The sequence below is a fragment of the Somniosus microcephalus genome, chromosome 20, assembly GCF_052327205.1.
Source record: "Somniosus microcephalus isolate GS21.2 chromosome 20, FLI_Smic_1.0, whole genome shotgun sequence".
Classification (NCBI taxonomy): Eukaryota; Metazoa; Chordata; class Chondrichthyes; order Squaliformes; family Somniosidae; genus Somniosus; species Somniosus microcephalus.
In genome coordinates this window covers 48,685,986-48,700,979 of record NC_141006.1, presented here as the reverse complement: position 1 = coordinate 48,700,979, position 14,994 = coordinate 48,685,986, and the positions used below count along the sequence as shown (strand labels likewise).

At 45.6% G+C, this 14,994-nt stretch overlaps 1 long non-coding RNA gene across 4 annotated transcripts in view; it reads left to right on the top strand.

Moving 5' to 3' along the window:
• Positions 1–14,994, top strand: part of LOC147103211 (uncharacterized) — a 293,502-nt gene that overhangs the window by 197,415 nt on the left and 81,093 nt on the right. The window lies entirely within an intron of this gene.

The following is a 14,994-nucleotide window of genomic DNA, read 5'->3' as shown; positions in this document are numbered from 1 at the left end:
CAGCACCTTCGATCGGGAGCTACTGGCCCTTTTCCTCGCCATTCGCCATTTTCGGTTCTTATTGGAAGGGCGTCCCTTCACGGCTTTTGTCGACCACAAACCCCTTACGTTCGCCATGGCCAAGACCGCCGAACTGTGGTCCGCTCGTCAACAACGTCACTTGACATTCATTTCCGAATTTACCACGGACATTCAACATGTGTCTGGTAAGGACAACCTAGTGGCAGATTGCCTCTCCCATGCGACGGTCCACGCGGTGCACCTAGGGATCGACTACGCCCTCATGGCTGCAGATCAGGCCTCGGACTCTGAGGTCCAATCATATAGAACCGTTCCCTCTAGCTTCCAAACAACCGACGTCACTTTCCAGGCCGCAGGCGCCACGCTCCTTTGCGACGTCTCCATGGGCTTTCCACGACCTATCATGCCAGTCGCATGGCGCCGGAAGGTTTTTGATGCCATACACGGGTTGTCGCACCCGGGGATGAAGGCTTCACAACGGCTTATGTCTGCGAAGTTCGTCTGGAAAGGTATGCACCTCGATGTCCGTGACTGGGCTAATACCTGCGTCGTCTGCCAAAAGGTCAAAGTCCAACATCATGTTAAAGCTCCAGTGGCTGCGTTCGCTGTTCCAGAGCGTCGTTTCGACCACGTGCATGTGGACCTTGTGGGGCTGCTTCCGCCTTCTCAGGGTTATACTCATCTCCTCACCATGGTGGACTGCACCACTAGGTGGCCAGAGGCAATTCCTTTGGTTTCCACCACTTCGGCAGACGTCACTAGAGCTTTCATCTCCTGTTGGGTTGCCCGTTTCGGGGTACCGGCGGACATTTCTTCTGACCGCGGGCCACAATTTTCCTCGGAGCTTTGGAACGCTGTGGCTCAGGGGCTCGGCACCAAACTTCATTGCACCACTGCCTATCATCCACAGGTGAACGACCTTTGTGAGCGATTCCACAGGTCGCTTAAAGCCTCTCTTCGGGCCAGTCTTCAAGGTGCAGGATGGGTGGACAGACTTCCATGGGTCCTTTTGGGTCTTCGTACGGCACCCAAAGACGACCTGCAATCGTCTCCAGCTGAACTCGTCTATGGCCAGCCGCTCCGAGCACCAGGGGATTTCCTCCCTTCTCCCACAGAGCCATGGTCCGCCTCCCAGCAACTCGTTCGCCACCAGGAAGCGGCCAGATGCTTCGCTCCTGTGCCTACATCCAATCACGGTTTGCAGAACTCCTACGTGCCACCGGGACTGAAGAATGCGGAGTATGTATTCATCCGACACGACGCTCACCGGGATCCGCTCAAGCCCCCGTACACTGGTCCTTTCCGCGTCATCGAACCAGGAGACAAATCCTTTTCGGTCGACGTCGGAGGGAAGCCGGATCACATCTCGGTGGACCGATTGAAACCGGCTCACCCTGTCGTAGTCGCTCAACCACCCAAATGAGGCCGACCGCCCGCAGCCGCCGCACCAGATCAACCAAAGCCGCTCGACCGCGCTCGCCGCGCCTGCTCAACCACAACCGACTGCCAACTCGACCACCGGTCATCAACTTCCTCTACCAGGGTATCGAAGTCGATCAGACAGACTTGTCAGACCTCCTCCTCGTCTTACTTTTTCTGTTAAAGACAATTCTGGGGGGGCGCATGTGGCGGAGCCACCAAAGGACTCAGAGCGGTTGTACATAATTCCTTTAACAGCAATGTAGTTACTGTCTGTGCCTGTACCTTTAATTACACTGTTTGACTGTACAATCTCTAGTTACCTTTACAGCGCGGTTTCAACGTGATGACGTCATGCCGTTAGTCACGTGATGCCCCAATGGCGGGAAGAACGTGATGACGTCATGACGTCAGTGTTCTGACCAGAGGATCAGTCCTCGTGGAGCCCTCAAGGAGAGCAGACCTGTAGTTGATGTATTCCAGCAGTTTCCGTTAAAACCTGTTTTGTTCCATTAAAGTTCATTGTTTTAATTGCCTGAGTCGAACTCAGTCTTTTTGATAGGAACCTCCGTTCCTACAGTATCCTGGTTCATTTGGGGTGAAAAACTCCTCTGAGTCAGTTCCACCCACTCCACCTGTACTGCAGCAACAGCGTGCACGATCTACAGCAAAGCAGCAACTCACCAAGGCTTCTTCGGTGGTACCTCCCAAACCCGCGACCTCTACCTAGAAGGTCAAGGGCAGCAGGTGCATGGGAACACCATTACCTCCCAGTCCTGGCTAATATTTATCCGTTAACTTTCAGTGGCTGTATCCCATTAATTTTACCTATTATCCCTTGTAAGGGCTGCTTACATTTGATTGCGCTCCTTGGGTTGGATTTTGCCAGCCCTGGGGAGGTGGGACTGCCGGGAAAATGGCAGAATTTGGGGGCGGGTGCTCAACCCGCCTCCACGCCATCTTGCCAGGAGGCGGGTAGCCGACCCGCACCGGGTCCCGCCTCCTCGAGGCGGGAAGGGGATTAATGCCAATTAACTGGCTGTTAACAGGTAGTTAACAGGCAGTTTTTTGGCTAATCCCTATTTTGAGCCCTGAAGTGTGGGCTTCCCGACGGCTCCGAACCTCGCTAGGGTCAGCGAGGTGGGCCGTCGGTCTGCGGGGGTCGGGGGGCCAAGGTGTCCGGTGTGCAGGTGAGTAATGGGTGCATGTGTGCAGAGGTAAGTGTGTGAGGCGTGTGTAAAGTGTTTTAATAAGTTTTACTTACCTTTACTTCTTCTGCAGGCTTCCTCCCTTCAGGTCTCGGGAGTCCCTCAGCTCACCGGCACAGAAAGCAGAATGGCCGCTGAACTGTCAAAAGCTGCAGCCTTCTGCTTTCTGGTCAGGAAGGCTTTTTAATTGAGTCTTGAGTAAAGACACAACTTAGAAGACAGATTGTCAGCTGGGCGGGCTTAACAAGGTCAATCAAGGGAAAATAGTGTGGGTTGGCCACAAGTCGATGGAGGCGGGACTAAAACCCAACAAGTGGGAGACCCGCCTCCAAAAGCTCCCCATTGAGAAAATCCAGCCCCTTGTCTCTGGTAAGCTCCAAATGCCCAGGCCCAATACGAAATGGGACATCATCTGCATTATATTAATGAAGCTAACAATGCAAATTTATAACACACCACACAACTAATACCCAATTGGAGGCTGAATTGACAACTCTACCCTACTATCTCTGTTACACACTGCACTGTACTTTTAACATCTCTATCATAAACGCCTAGTCCTTGGCTCTAGGCCTTTCTGTGATCCATTATATTTTCTTGTCAAGCCCTCTTCAGGTGTCAGCTGTGGCTCAGTGACAGCACTCTTGCCTCTGACGGTTGTGGGTTCAAGCCCCACTCCAGAGGTATGAGCACAAACTCTAGGCTGACACTTTGAGGAAGTACTGCATTGATGGAGTTGCCGTTTTTCGTGTGAGTCACTGAACCAAAGTCCCATCTGCCCTCTCAGGTGGACGTAAAAGATCCTATGGTACTATTTAGAAGAAGAGCAGGGGAGTTCTCCCTGGTGTCCTAGAATCATAGAATGGTTACAGCGCAGAAGGAGGCTATTCGGCCTGTCGAGCCCGTGCCAGCTCTCTGCAAGAACACTTTAGCTAGTCACGCTTCCACGCCCTTTCCCTGTAGCCCTGCAAATTTTTTTCCTTCAGGTACTTATCCAATTCCCTTTTGAAAGCCACAATTGAGTCTGCCTCCACCACCCTTTCAGTCGCTGCATAAAAAAGTTTTTCCTCGTATCGCCTTTGGTTCTTTTGTCAATCACCTTAAATCTATGTCCTCTGTGTTATGTTCATTAATAAATAGACATTCTTATTATGAACACAGCTAGCTTTTGCTAGTTACTTTATTGAGCACATGTAGACTAGGTACAGTATCTGTAGAGGCTTCCATCTTGACTGCTGCCTTGTGGGTAGCCTAGTGCCTCATGGGTAATATAGTCTTAATATATATACAGCTGGGTAGTGTAGTCTTATACATACAGCTATATACAGCTCTACACAGCTCTACGGCTCCACCTAGTGTCCACTATAGAATGACATGTTATTGATCATTACATCCCCCTTTCTTTGAGGTTTAACAAAATCAATATCAATCAACTTTCAAGAAAACAATAAAGATAATATCAGTAACACTTTTGTTAGTGCTCTATAAACATAAACATTTTCAAAACAGTCAACACATTTTCAAAGTTTTACATTGTACTCAAAGATTAAGTCTATCAGGCTCTTTTACTTCACGTGTGGATCTTCTCAACACGGATAAGTCTGATGTGTCTTCATGAGATTGTTCTGGCGGTGAATGACAAGATGCAGTTGCGGCATTGTCATCAATCTGGTCTTGAATAGTCTCTTGTGTTTTTAGGAGGGAACGGCGGTTCCTCCTGAGAATCTGTCCTTCCTCAGTTCTAACAGTGTATGACCTTGGTCCTACTTCCTCAAGAACTGTAGCTTTCCTGTTCCATGCATCTGGACCCTCAATCCTGACAACATCATCCCTTGTCAATGGTTTTAGAGTTTTGGATGACTTGTCATAGTATGATTTCTGTTTCAGCTTTAACAGTTGAAGTCTCTGTCTCAGTTCCTCACTTTGCTGTTCTTTTTGCACAGCAGGGTAGCGTGGTGCGCAACTTGCGACCCATTAGTAGTTCAGCAGGTGAAGAACCACAGTCTAAAGGTGAGGCTCAGTAGCTCAGCAGGGCGAGATAAGGATCAGACTTGCTTTCTGTCGCTTTCTTCAGTAGCTGCTTGAGAACTTTAACACCTTTCTCTGCCTTACCATTTGACTGAGCATACAAAGGACTGGATGTGAACATAAGAACATAAGAACATAAGAAATAGGAGCAGGAGTAGGCCAATCGGCCCCTCGAGCCTGCTCCGCCATTCAATAAGATCATGGCTGATCTGATCCTAACCGCCAATCCACTATCACAGAACCATCTCCTGAATCTAACAGAATTAGACACACGAAATAGGAGCAGGATCAGGCTACCCGGCCCCTGGGCCCGCTCCGCTACCCACAGGGCCATGACCGATCCGAACCTAGACACATGTCCAAATTCCTGCCCGCTCCCCGTAACCCTTAATTCCCTTTACTTCTAGGAAACTGTCTATTTCTGTTTTAAATTTATGTAATGATGTAGCTTCTACAGCTTTTTGGGGCAGCATATTCCATGGACCTACCACCCTCTGAGTGAAGTAGTTCCTCCTCATCTCAGTTTTGAAAGAGCAGCCCCTTATTCTAAGACTATGCCCCCTAGTTCTAGTTTCACCCATCATCGGGAACATCTTCCCTGCATCCACCCGATCCAACCCCTTCACAATCTTATGTTTCAATAAGATCGCCTCTCATTCTTCTGAACTCCAATGAGTAGAGTCCCAATCTACTCAACCTCTCCTCATATGTCCATCCCCTCATCCCCGGGATTAACCGAGTGAACCTTCTTTGTACTGACTCGAGAGCAAGTATGTCCTTTCTCAAGTATGGACACCAAAACTGTACGCAGTATTCCAGGTGCGGTCTCACCAATACCTTGTACAACTGAAGCAATACCTCCCTATTTTTATATTCTATCCCCCTAGCAATGAAAGCCAACATTCCATTGGCCTTCTTAATCACTTGCTGCACCTGCATACTAACCTTTTGAGTTTCCTGCACCAGGACCCCCAGATCCCTTTGTATTCAGTACTTTCCAGTTTCTTGCCATTAAGATAATAACTTGCTCTACGATTTTTCCTGCCAAAGTGCATAACCTCACACTTTCCAGTATTGTATTCCATCTGCCAAATCTCTGCCCACTTACTTAGCCTGTCTATGTCCCCTTGAAGGTTTTTTACGTCCTCCTCACTCACTACTTTCCCCCCCATCTTAGTATCATCTGCAAACTTTGATATGTTACACTCGGTCCCCTCCTCCAAATCGTTAATATAGATTGTAAAGAGTTGGGGACCCAGCACTGACCCCTGCGGAACACCACTAGTTACTGATTGCCAGTCTGAGAATGAACCATTTATCCCAACTCTCTGCCTTCTGTTAGATAGCCAATCCTCTATCCATGCCAGAATATTACCCCCAATCCCGTGATTTTTTATCTTAAGCAATAATCTTTTGTGTGGCACCTTGTCAAATGTCTTTTGGATGTCTAAATACACTACGTCCACTGGTTCCCCTTTATCCACCCTATACGTTACTTCCTCGAAGAACTCCAGCAAATTTGTCAAACATGACTTCCCCTTCATAAAACCATGCTGAAACGCATAATGTGCTGCAAACTGTTGCCACTCCTTACAGTTGAAGCACGGACCATTGTCGCTAATGGCAATCCTGGGAATTCCATGTCTGGCGAAGATGGATTTCACATGCATTATGACACTGCTTGCTGTGGTGCTTGAGAGCAGCGCCATCTCAGGATAGTTAGAATAGTAGTCCATCACTATTAGATAGTCTTTACCATTTAAATGAAAAAGGTCCATACCAACCTTTTGCCATGGTGCTGTTGGTATGTCAGCTACTATCATTGGTTCCTTTGCTTGTTTGTTTTGGTGTTTCTGACATGTCTCACATTTGCCTATCATGTTCTCAATGCCCTTATTTATGCCAGGCCAATAAACAGTGTCTCTTGCTCTCCTTTTGCAGTTTTCAATTCCGAGGTGTCCCTCATGAATCTTTTTGAGCATGTCTTGACGTAAAGCCTGTGGAATGACTATTCTGTTCTGTTTTAGTAATAGTCCACTTGCGACACTCAATTCTGACCTTATGTGAAAATATTTTGGACAGGAACCTTTTGGCCAACCATGATGAATGTTCTCTATTACTGTTTGTAATACTGTATCTTTTACTGTTTCTTCTGCTATTTGCTTTGATTTTGTGTCTGACACGGGCAGCGCAGCAGTGACCATACTCACATGAACATCCACGTCTTCTTCAGTAGAGCTCACATGACTCATTGTGGGTGCTCGGGATAGTGCATCTGCTAACACTATGTATTTGCCTGGTGTGTAGATCAGTTCAAAGTCATATCTTTGCAGCTTCATCATGAGTCGTTGAATCCTTGGAGACATCTCATTCAGGTTTTTTTTTATGATGGCAACCAGAGGGCTGTGGTCTGTCTCAACTGTGAAGGTGGGAAGTCCATATATGTAGCCATGAAACTTTTCTAGTCCAACTACCAAGTCTAGACATTCCTTTTCAATCTGGGCGTATCGACACTCAGAGTCAGTCATAGACCTGGAGGCATAGGCAACAGGCTTCCAATCTTCACCCTCTGCTTGTAGCAAGACCGCACCTAGGCCATCTTTTGATGCATCCGTTGACACTTTGATTCTTTTTGTTGGGTCAAAGAAGGTGTGTACAGGTGTGGTTGTCAGCACTGTTTTGAGGTTTATCCACTCTTGTTCATGCCTTTCTGTCCATGCGAACTCATTTGTTTTATGTAGCAGGTCTCGCAGACAGGCTGTCTTGGCTGACAAGTTAGGAATGAACTTTCCAATGAAGTTTATCATCCCCATGATGCGTAGCACTCCTTTTTTGTCAGTGGGTCGGGGCATTTTGAGTATGGCGTTTACTTTTTCCATATCTGGCTCTATTCCTTTATCAGATAGATTATCTCCTAGGAAAGTGACTTCCTGGACGCCAAACTGACACTTGGCTTTGTTGAGCTTCAGTCCATTCCGGCATATGCGCTGTAGCACTTTAGTCAGTCTCTCATTGTGTTCTTTCAGTGTGGAGCCCCAGATGATGATGTCATCAACATAGACCCGAACTCCTTCCAGACCTTCAATTATGTGTTCCATCGCTCTATGAAAGATTTCAGATGCAGATATTATCCCGAAAGGCATTCTGAGGAAACAATACCTGCCAAATGGTGTGTTGAAGGTATAGTGTTTGGTGCTCTCTTCATCCAGTTTTAGTTGCCAAAATCCTTGTGAGGCATCGAGCTTTATAAAGTATCTGGCACCTGACATTTCACTGGTGATTTCTTCTCGCTTGGGAATCTGGTAGTGTTCACGTTTTATGTTTGCATTTAAGTCCTTTGGATCCATGCATATTCTTAGATCATTGTTCTTTTTCTTTACACATACCATGGAGTTAACCCAGTCTGTTGGCTCTTCGACTTTCCTGATGACTCCTAGTGTGGTCATTCTGTCCAGTTCATTCTTGAGCCGGTCACGCAGGGGTGCTGGAACTCTTCATGGAGCATGTACCACTGGCTGAGCATCCTCCTTTAGCTGGATCTTGTAAGTGAATGGTAGAACTCCAAATCCTTTGAACACATCCTGGAAATTATTCACTACAGAATCCACTGAGTCATCTGGTCTGCTTATGGCACAGTTTATACGGTAGACTCTCTTGACCAGTTCTAAGTCTTCACAAGCTTTGTCACCTAATAGTGAATCAAGTCTTTCAGCCACAACAGAAAACATGAGATGATGCACTTTGTCTTTGACTGTCACTTTGAGTCTGCATGCACCTAAGCTATCTATTTTCTGTCCATTATAGTCCTTCAGTAGTACTGACTTTTTCTGTATTGTGGGCTTTTCTTTCATATTGTTAATGTCACTCATACTGATTAAGTTTGCTTTTGCCCGTGTCTAGTTTCAAGGTAACTAATGCTCCATTTACCTGCAGTGGGATCATCCATTTGTCCACTTTTACTGCATTGACTTTATGTTCAGCATTGTCCATTTCTGAGGGCTGCACATTTTCTGTATCCTTTTTGATATTGTCACATGACACCATTCATACAAAAAATGTCTCACTTAAATCAGTGTCCTCAATTACATTAACTCGTTGCCCTTTCTTAGTTTTTACTTTTGAAAAACATTGTTTGGCAAAGTGATTCTTTCCATTACACTTTGTGCACATTTTTCCAAACGCTGGGCATTGTCTTAACTGGTGTTTGTAACCACAGCGTTTACAATTAAAAATGTCATCCTCCGATTGCTTTTCATTTCTGTTCTGCCCACGTTTCTTCCCCTTGTAGGACACAGCACCGACAGCAGCATTATCACTCATTACAATCGCATCATTATTGATTTCACTGAAAGTCTTCGTGTGCTTTCGAGCTAGCTCGCTGGCTTGGCATATTTTCACTGCATTTTCCAAATTTAGTTCGGTTTCTCTTAACAGACGTTCCCTGACTTTTTTATCATGAATACCAAACACAATCTGGTCACGAATCATGGATGATTTCAGCTCAGAGAAATTACATATCTGTGCTTTCAGTTTCAGATCAGTTATAAAGCTATCAAAAGTCTCATTTTGCTGCTGTGTCCTTGAACAGAACATGTATCTTTCATAGGTGTCATTCTTTTTGGGAGAGCAATGTGCATCAAATTTTTTTAGCACATCTTCTAATTTTTCTCTGTTCTCCTCTGGATTAAATACAAATGTATTAAATACCTCTATCGCCTGTGGGCCTGCAACCGTAAGCAGCAACGCTATCTTCCTTGCGTCTGGCTTCGTACCGAATCCGATGGCTGCAATGTAGAGTTCGAATTGTTGTTTAAGAGTCTGCCAATTGTAGTCGATGTTTCCTGTGAGTTTCAAACGCTCTGGTGGCTTCAAATTCTCCATTTCGCTTTTCACAATTTTCAGCAGATTTTCACCATCCTGGTACCATGTTATGTTCATTAATAAATAGACATTCTTATTATGAACACAGCTAGCTTTAGCTTGTTACTTTATTGAGCACATGTGGACTAGGTACAGTATCTGTAGAGGCTTCCATCTTGACTGCTGCCTTGTGGGTAGCCTAGTGCCTCATGGGTAATGTAGTCTTAAACACATACAGCTGGGTAGTGTAGTCTTATACATACAGCTATATACAGCTCTACACAGCTCTACGGCTCCACCTAGTGTCCACTATAGAATGACATGTTATTGATGATTACACTCTGGTTCTCGACCCTTCCACCAATGGGAACAGTTTCTCCCTATCTACCCTGTCTAGACCCCTCATGGTCTTGAATACCTCTATCAGGTCTCCTCTCAACCTTCTCTGCTCTAAGGAGAACAACCCCAGCTTCTCTAGTCTATCCACGTAACTGAAGTCCCTGATCCCTGGAATCATTCTCGTAAGTCTTTTCTGCACCCTCTCTAAGGCCTTCACATCCTTCCTAAAGTTTGGTGCCCAGAATTGGACACAATACTCCAGTTGAGGCTGAACCAGTGTTTTATAAAGTTCATCATAACTTCCTTGCTTTTGTACTCTAGGGGCTGGATTTTCTCAGTGGTGTCGGGATGGTGGCGGGAGAGCTGTTTGCCGGGTTCCGGTCCTGCTCACGGCTGCAGCCGCTCTGTCAAAGGGATTTTCCCTTAATTGGCCTTGTTAAGCCTGCCCTGCGGGCTTCTCAGCCAATTAACGAAGCGGGTCTGATGAAGTCATTTGATGACATGTCATCAGCTGGTTTTCTTAAAGGGACCATGGCCACATTGAGTTTGACAGTTGTTCTGTCAGTGTTTCACAGCATTGAGGTGCTGCAAACACTGACGAGCACTGCACAGAGGTCGACGGTTGCACCCAGCCTCTTCAATGACTCCCTCCATATGCAGGGAGGTTCTCTTCCCTTCCAAGGGTGGAAGAGACCTCCCCAGGACACCAACACAGCCTGGTTGCACATTGCGCAGGAGGGCAAAAGCAGGGATGTCATCAGGAGTCCCTGGCTGCAGTGGCACCAACCTTTCAATGATCTCAGTGGATCACAAAACGTTTCTGCAAAGTCACACTCAAACTCACTCTGCTGTGCCACTCAACACATCCCCATCACTCTGCCTTCCATACCCTTTTCCTGCACATCCTTACTTACACCAACTTACCGTGCACCTCCACCCAACCCTCTCTATCTACTTTATCACTTCCCCATCTCACTAGCCACCCCTCACACTCACCCTCATCCTACAGCAAGCATACCAACTAGCAACACCCAATGGTGGGCACTTGAGAGGTTTAGCCAATGTTCATGTGAAGTTTCTGGTAATGTGTTGTCATACAGTGAAAGCTATATTTTCAACACTGCCCCTTTTTGGACAGCTCTGTACGCACCTTGAGAAGTCTCTTATTGAGTTCCAGTGAACGTTGAGACATAACTTGCCCCCCGCCCCCCTCCGCCCGCTATAGTGATGTGTGTGCATGGAATGGCTTGGACATTAAAGGGATGCTTCACGGTGCTGATGTGGGATGGTATTAACCTGGCGCATCATGTGGCAGCCAGGGTTTACAGCGTCAAGTGAAGTAAATCTGGCCATGGTGATGCCATCGCTGGCCTCCCGGGCAGCAATGTTGTCAGGGACTGATGCTCTGTGTCATGTGCAGCATCAGGTGATGGCGGAGAAGGTTGGTGATGTTGTTGGTGCTGCTGCTGGTGCCTGGTGATGTTGGTGATGGGGCTGAGTGTGGAATCAGAGGACCAAGGTGAGATATTTTCTAGGGCACCGGTGTTGCTGCAATAGATGGCAGCTGCAGGTGAGATGACAGAAGCGATCTGGCAATGGTGAGAGAGGTTGTTCCAATGAGGTGGCACTGGACATACAGTTGGCTTTAAACACTTGCAAGCTAAATAAATCTCTGTATGTCTTACAAATGCAGTAACCAACAGTTTCTGCGCTCTGAAACTGACTATCTACAACATGGCATCCTTTACACTACTACTGCAGCTGTCAGCTTATCAGATACATCAGAGCAGTCTCAACTCACGCCAGGGTGAGCTGGCGTGTTCCCCGAGCAGCGGGTAACCCATGGGGGAGAACGTAAAATTGGAAGGAAGCCTCAAAATACCATTAAATTGGCTCTTAACAAGCCATTTAATTAGCTCAATTGTCTCCCCCGCTGCTTGGTGTTGGGTCAGTTCTGTGCTGACAGACCCGACACCTGGGAGACTCGCGTGGAGGCGCGTTGACAGCAGGTTTCGTACCAAAATGTATCACTTCGCACTTTTCTGCGTTAAATTTCATCGCCACGTGTCCGCCCATTTCACCAGCCTGTCTATGTCTTCTTGAAGTCTATCAGTATCCTCCTCACTGTTCACTATACTTCCAAGTTTTGTGTCATCTGCAAATTTTGAAATTGTGCCCTGTACTCCCAAGTCGAAGTCATTAATATATATCAAGAAAAGCAGTGGTCCCAGTACCGACCCCTGGGGAACACCACTGTGTACCTTCCTCCAGACCGCTTCTCTCTGTTTCCTGTCACTTAACCAATTTCGTATCCATGCTGCCACTGTCACTTTTATTCCATGGGCTTCAACTTTGCTGGCAAGCCTATTATGTGGCACTTTATCAAGCCCCTTTTGGAAATTCATATACACCATATCAACCGCATTGACCTCATCAACCCTCTTTGTTACCTCATCAAAAAATTCGATCAAGTCAGTTAAACACGATTTGCCTTTAACAAATCCAGGCTGGCTTTCCTTAATTAATCCACACTTGTCCAAGTGACTCTTAACTTTGCCCCTGATTATCGTTTCTAAATGCTTCCCCACTACCGAGGTTAAACTGACTGGCCTGCAGTAGCTGGGTTTATCCTTACACTCTTTTTTGAATAAGGGTGTAACATTTGCAATTCTCCAGTCCTCTGGCACCACCCCTGACCAACCTCCCTCAACCAACATCAGTAAAACAGATTATCTGGTCATTATCATATTGCTGTTTGGGGGACCTTGCTGTGTGCAAAATTGTCTGCCGCACTTCCTACATTACAACAGTGACTACACTTCAAAAGTACTTCATTGGCTGTAAAGTGCTTTGGGACGTCCTGGGGTCGTGAAAGGCGCTATATAAATATAATAACAAGTCTTTATTTTATAATTGTTCCCATTCCCTTAAATCCGATTTGCACACAATTATTCCTCTCACTGTTGGTCAGCTCGTTAGATCTGTTCCAAACTCTGCCTGAACTTATGGCAATGAACTGATGGAGATAAATTGGGTGTTATCAGCCCACTTTGAGTTTGGTCTGCCTTAAACCGTTAACAGCCATTACTTCAAAAGAGGAAAATCTATCCTCCCATGCTGTCATTAGGTGAAAATCAATTATTCTAAATAGACTGTAAACTGACATTTGAAATGTAAAATAAAATTAAAAGAAGTGCTCTATGGTTGAATACTTAATGGCGATTATGCAGGTTTAAAAAAAAAATATTGTAGATCTCTGGAAATGAACAAAAGGCCAGTTAGCACCAGAAAGTGAAAGAAGGACAGTTCTTTTAGATGGTACTCCTCACCAAAGGTTCTGGTGAAGAACTACACCCAAACTCATTGAGTCATCTTCTGTGTACTTCCAGCAATTTGTGCTTTTGTATCAATGATAGTAGTTGCCCACAGTGCCGCCTTCTTTAACGATAATTTGTGGTAATGATAGAAAATCAGTGATAACCTTCTTTATGATTCACTTGTAGCCTTCCCACATATGAGTCTTTCTTGGTTACTGAGTAAATATCATATTTTTCTCATGAGCATCCCTTTGCACTCGGTACAGTTTCTGGACTCCATTAGATGAAGCAGGCTGCTGAGTGATAACTGTTTGCAGTTAGTTATTTCTATCTTCAGTACAGTTAGCACAATGAAGCACAGTAAAGGTAAGAAAAATGGCTTTAATAGAAATATTTTCCATTGTGCACCATACTGACCTTGTATGCAATGCCAGCTTTTGAAGTTTTAATTATATATAATAATGTAAGAACTGACATGAATTACAACATGAAGTAAAAGTACAAAAACACATCAAGCAGGAGGAGGGAAAGAAAAGCAAGTGAGCGCAGGAAACCTGGAGTCAATTGGGAATCGGAAAAAATGCAGCAATAACTAATTCTTGTTTCATTGTCTTGCTTTTTAAAATCCTTTTGGTGATTTCAGTTTTAACAACCTCTGATTCTCTTCAGGCACACTTTACACTTTTTTGTCATGTTTTTATCTTTTTAAAATGTATTTTCCTTTTTTATTTTTCATTAAAAAAAATCCTTTTTTTATTATTATCATTATTCAATTATTTTACCATCATTTTTTTATTTGGTTACTGTGCCATTATTTCTGGTTCGATTTGAGTCTACCGTAGATTACTTCTTGGGTTCAGTAGCATCAGTTGCTCCCAGAAGCAGCTCAAGTATCTAACCTTAATGGAAGCTGATTCACATTGCCGTACATCTATTTGGGGTGTAACAATAAACCACACTTGTGACCTGAACCAGATATCCACATTGTTCATGTGTATTTCCTCAATCTCTCTGAAGGCAGATCAAGCAAACACTTGGGGGGGGGGGGAAATTTGGTATCGACCATTTGGGGCGCTAACATCGCCTGGGTGCTAACTTTAGCGCTGGTGACCATGAAATTGAGTCAAGGGGCTAAATCATGATCTGATTCTTCACACAGGAAGAAATTTGCAGGGATATGGGGAAAGAGCAGGGGAGTGCAACTAATTGGATAGATCTTTCAAAGAGCCACACAGACACGATGGGACGAATGGCCTCCTTCAGTGGTGTAAGATTCTATGGGGAAGAAATCATTATAGCCCCGTTTGGAGCACTAAATTTAAAAAGTTTGGAAAATCAGCGCAGGCGCTAATGTTTCAAAACTTTAAAAAAATTTGGTGTTGCGCTACAAGAAGAAAGTGGAGCGTTAAATCAAGCGCTCCACTTCCTTCTTGGAGCGCAATCGGCAGCAGGCAGGGCGGAGACTTCAGCAGCGCGGCACACTGCCGTGCAGCGCCGTCATGTTCAAAGGCTCCTTCCCCCCCTTAAAGGGAAGGGCCATCGCTGCAGGCTCTGCAATAGAAAAAGTACCTACCTGGACCACCAAGGCAGCCACAATCCCGCGCGATCAGCCCGGCACTCAAGCAGAGAGCTGGGCTGATCAATCGAGGCTGGAACCCGTGTTCTGGACCGATGGACATTATGTGACATTCTGGACATTTTTACATGCAATAGCACCCTCTGGTGCTGGTTATTGTGTTAACAGTTTGTATGCTGGAAAGGTCATCTGATCTTTCTTCCTGTGTGAGGTCATTTGACCTTTG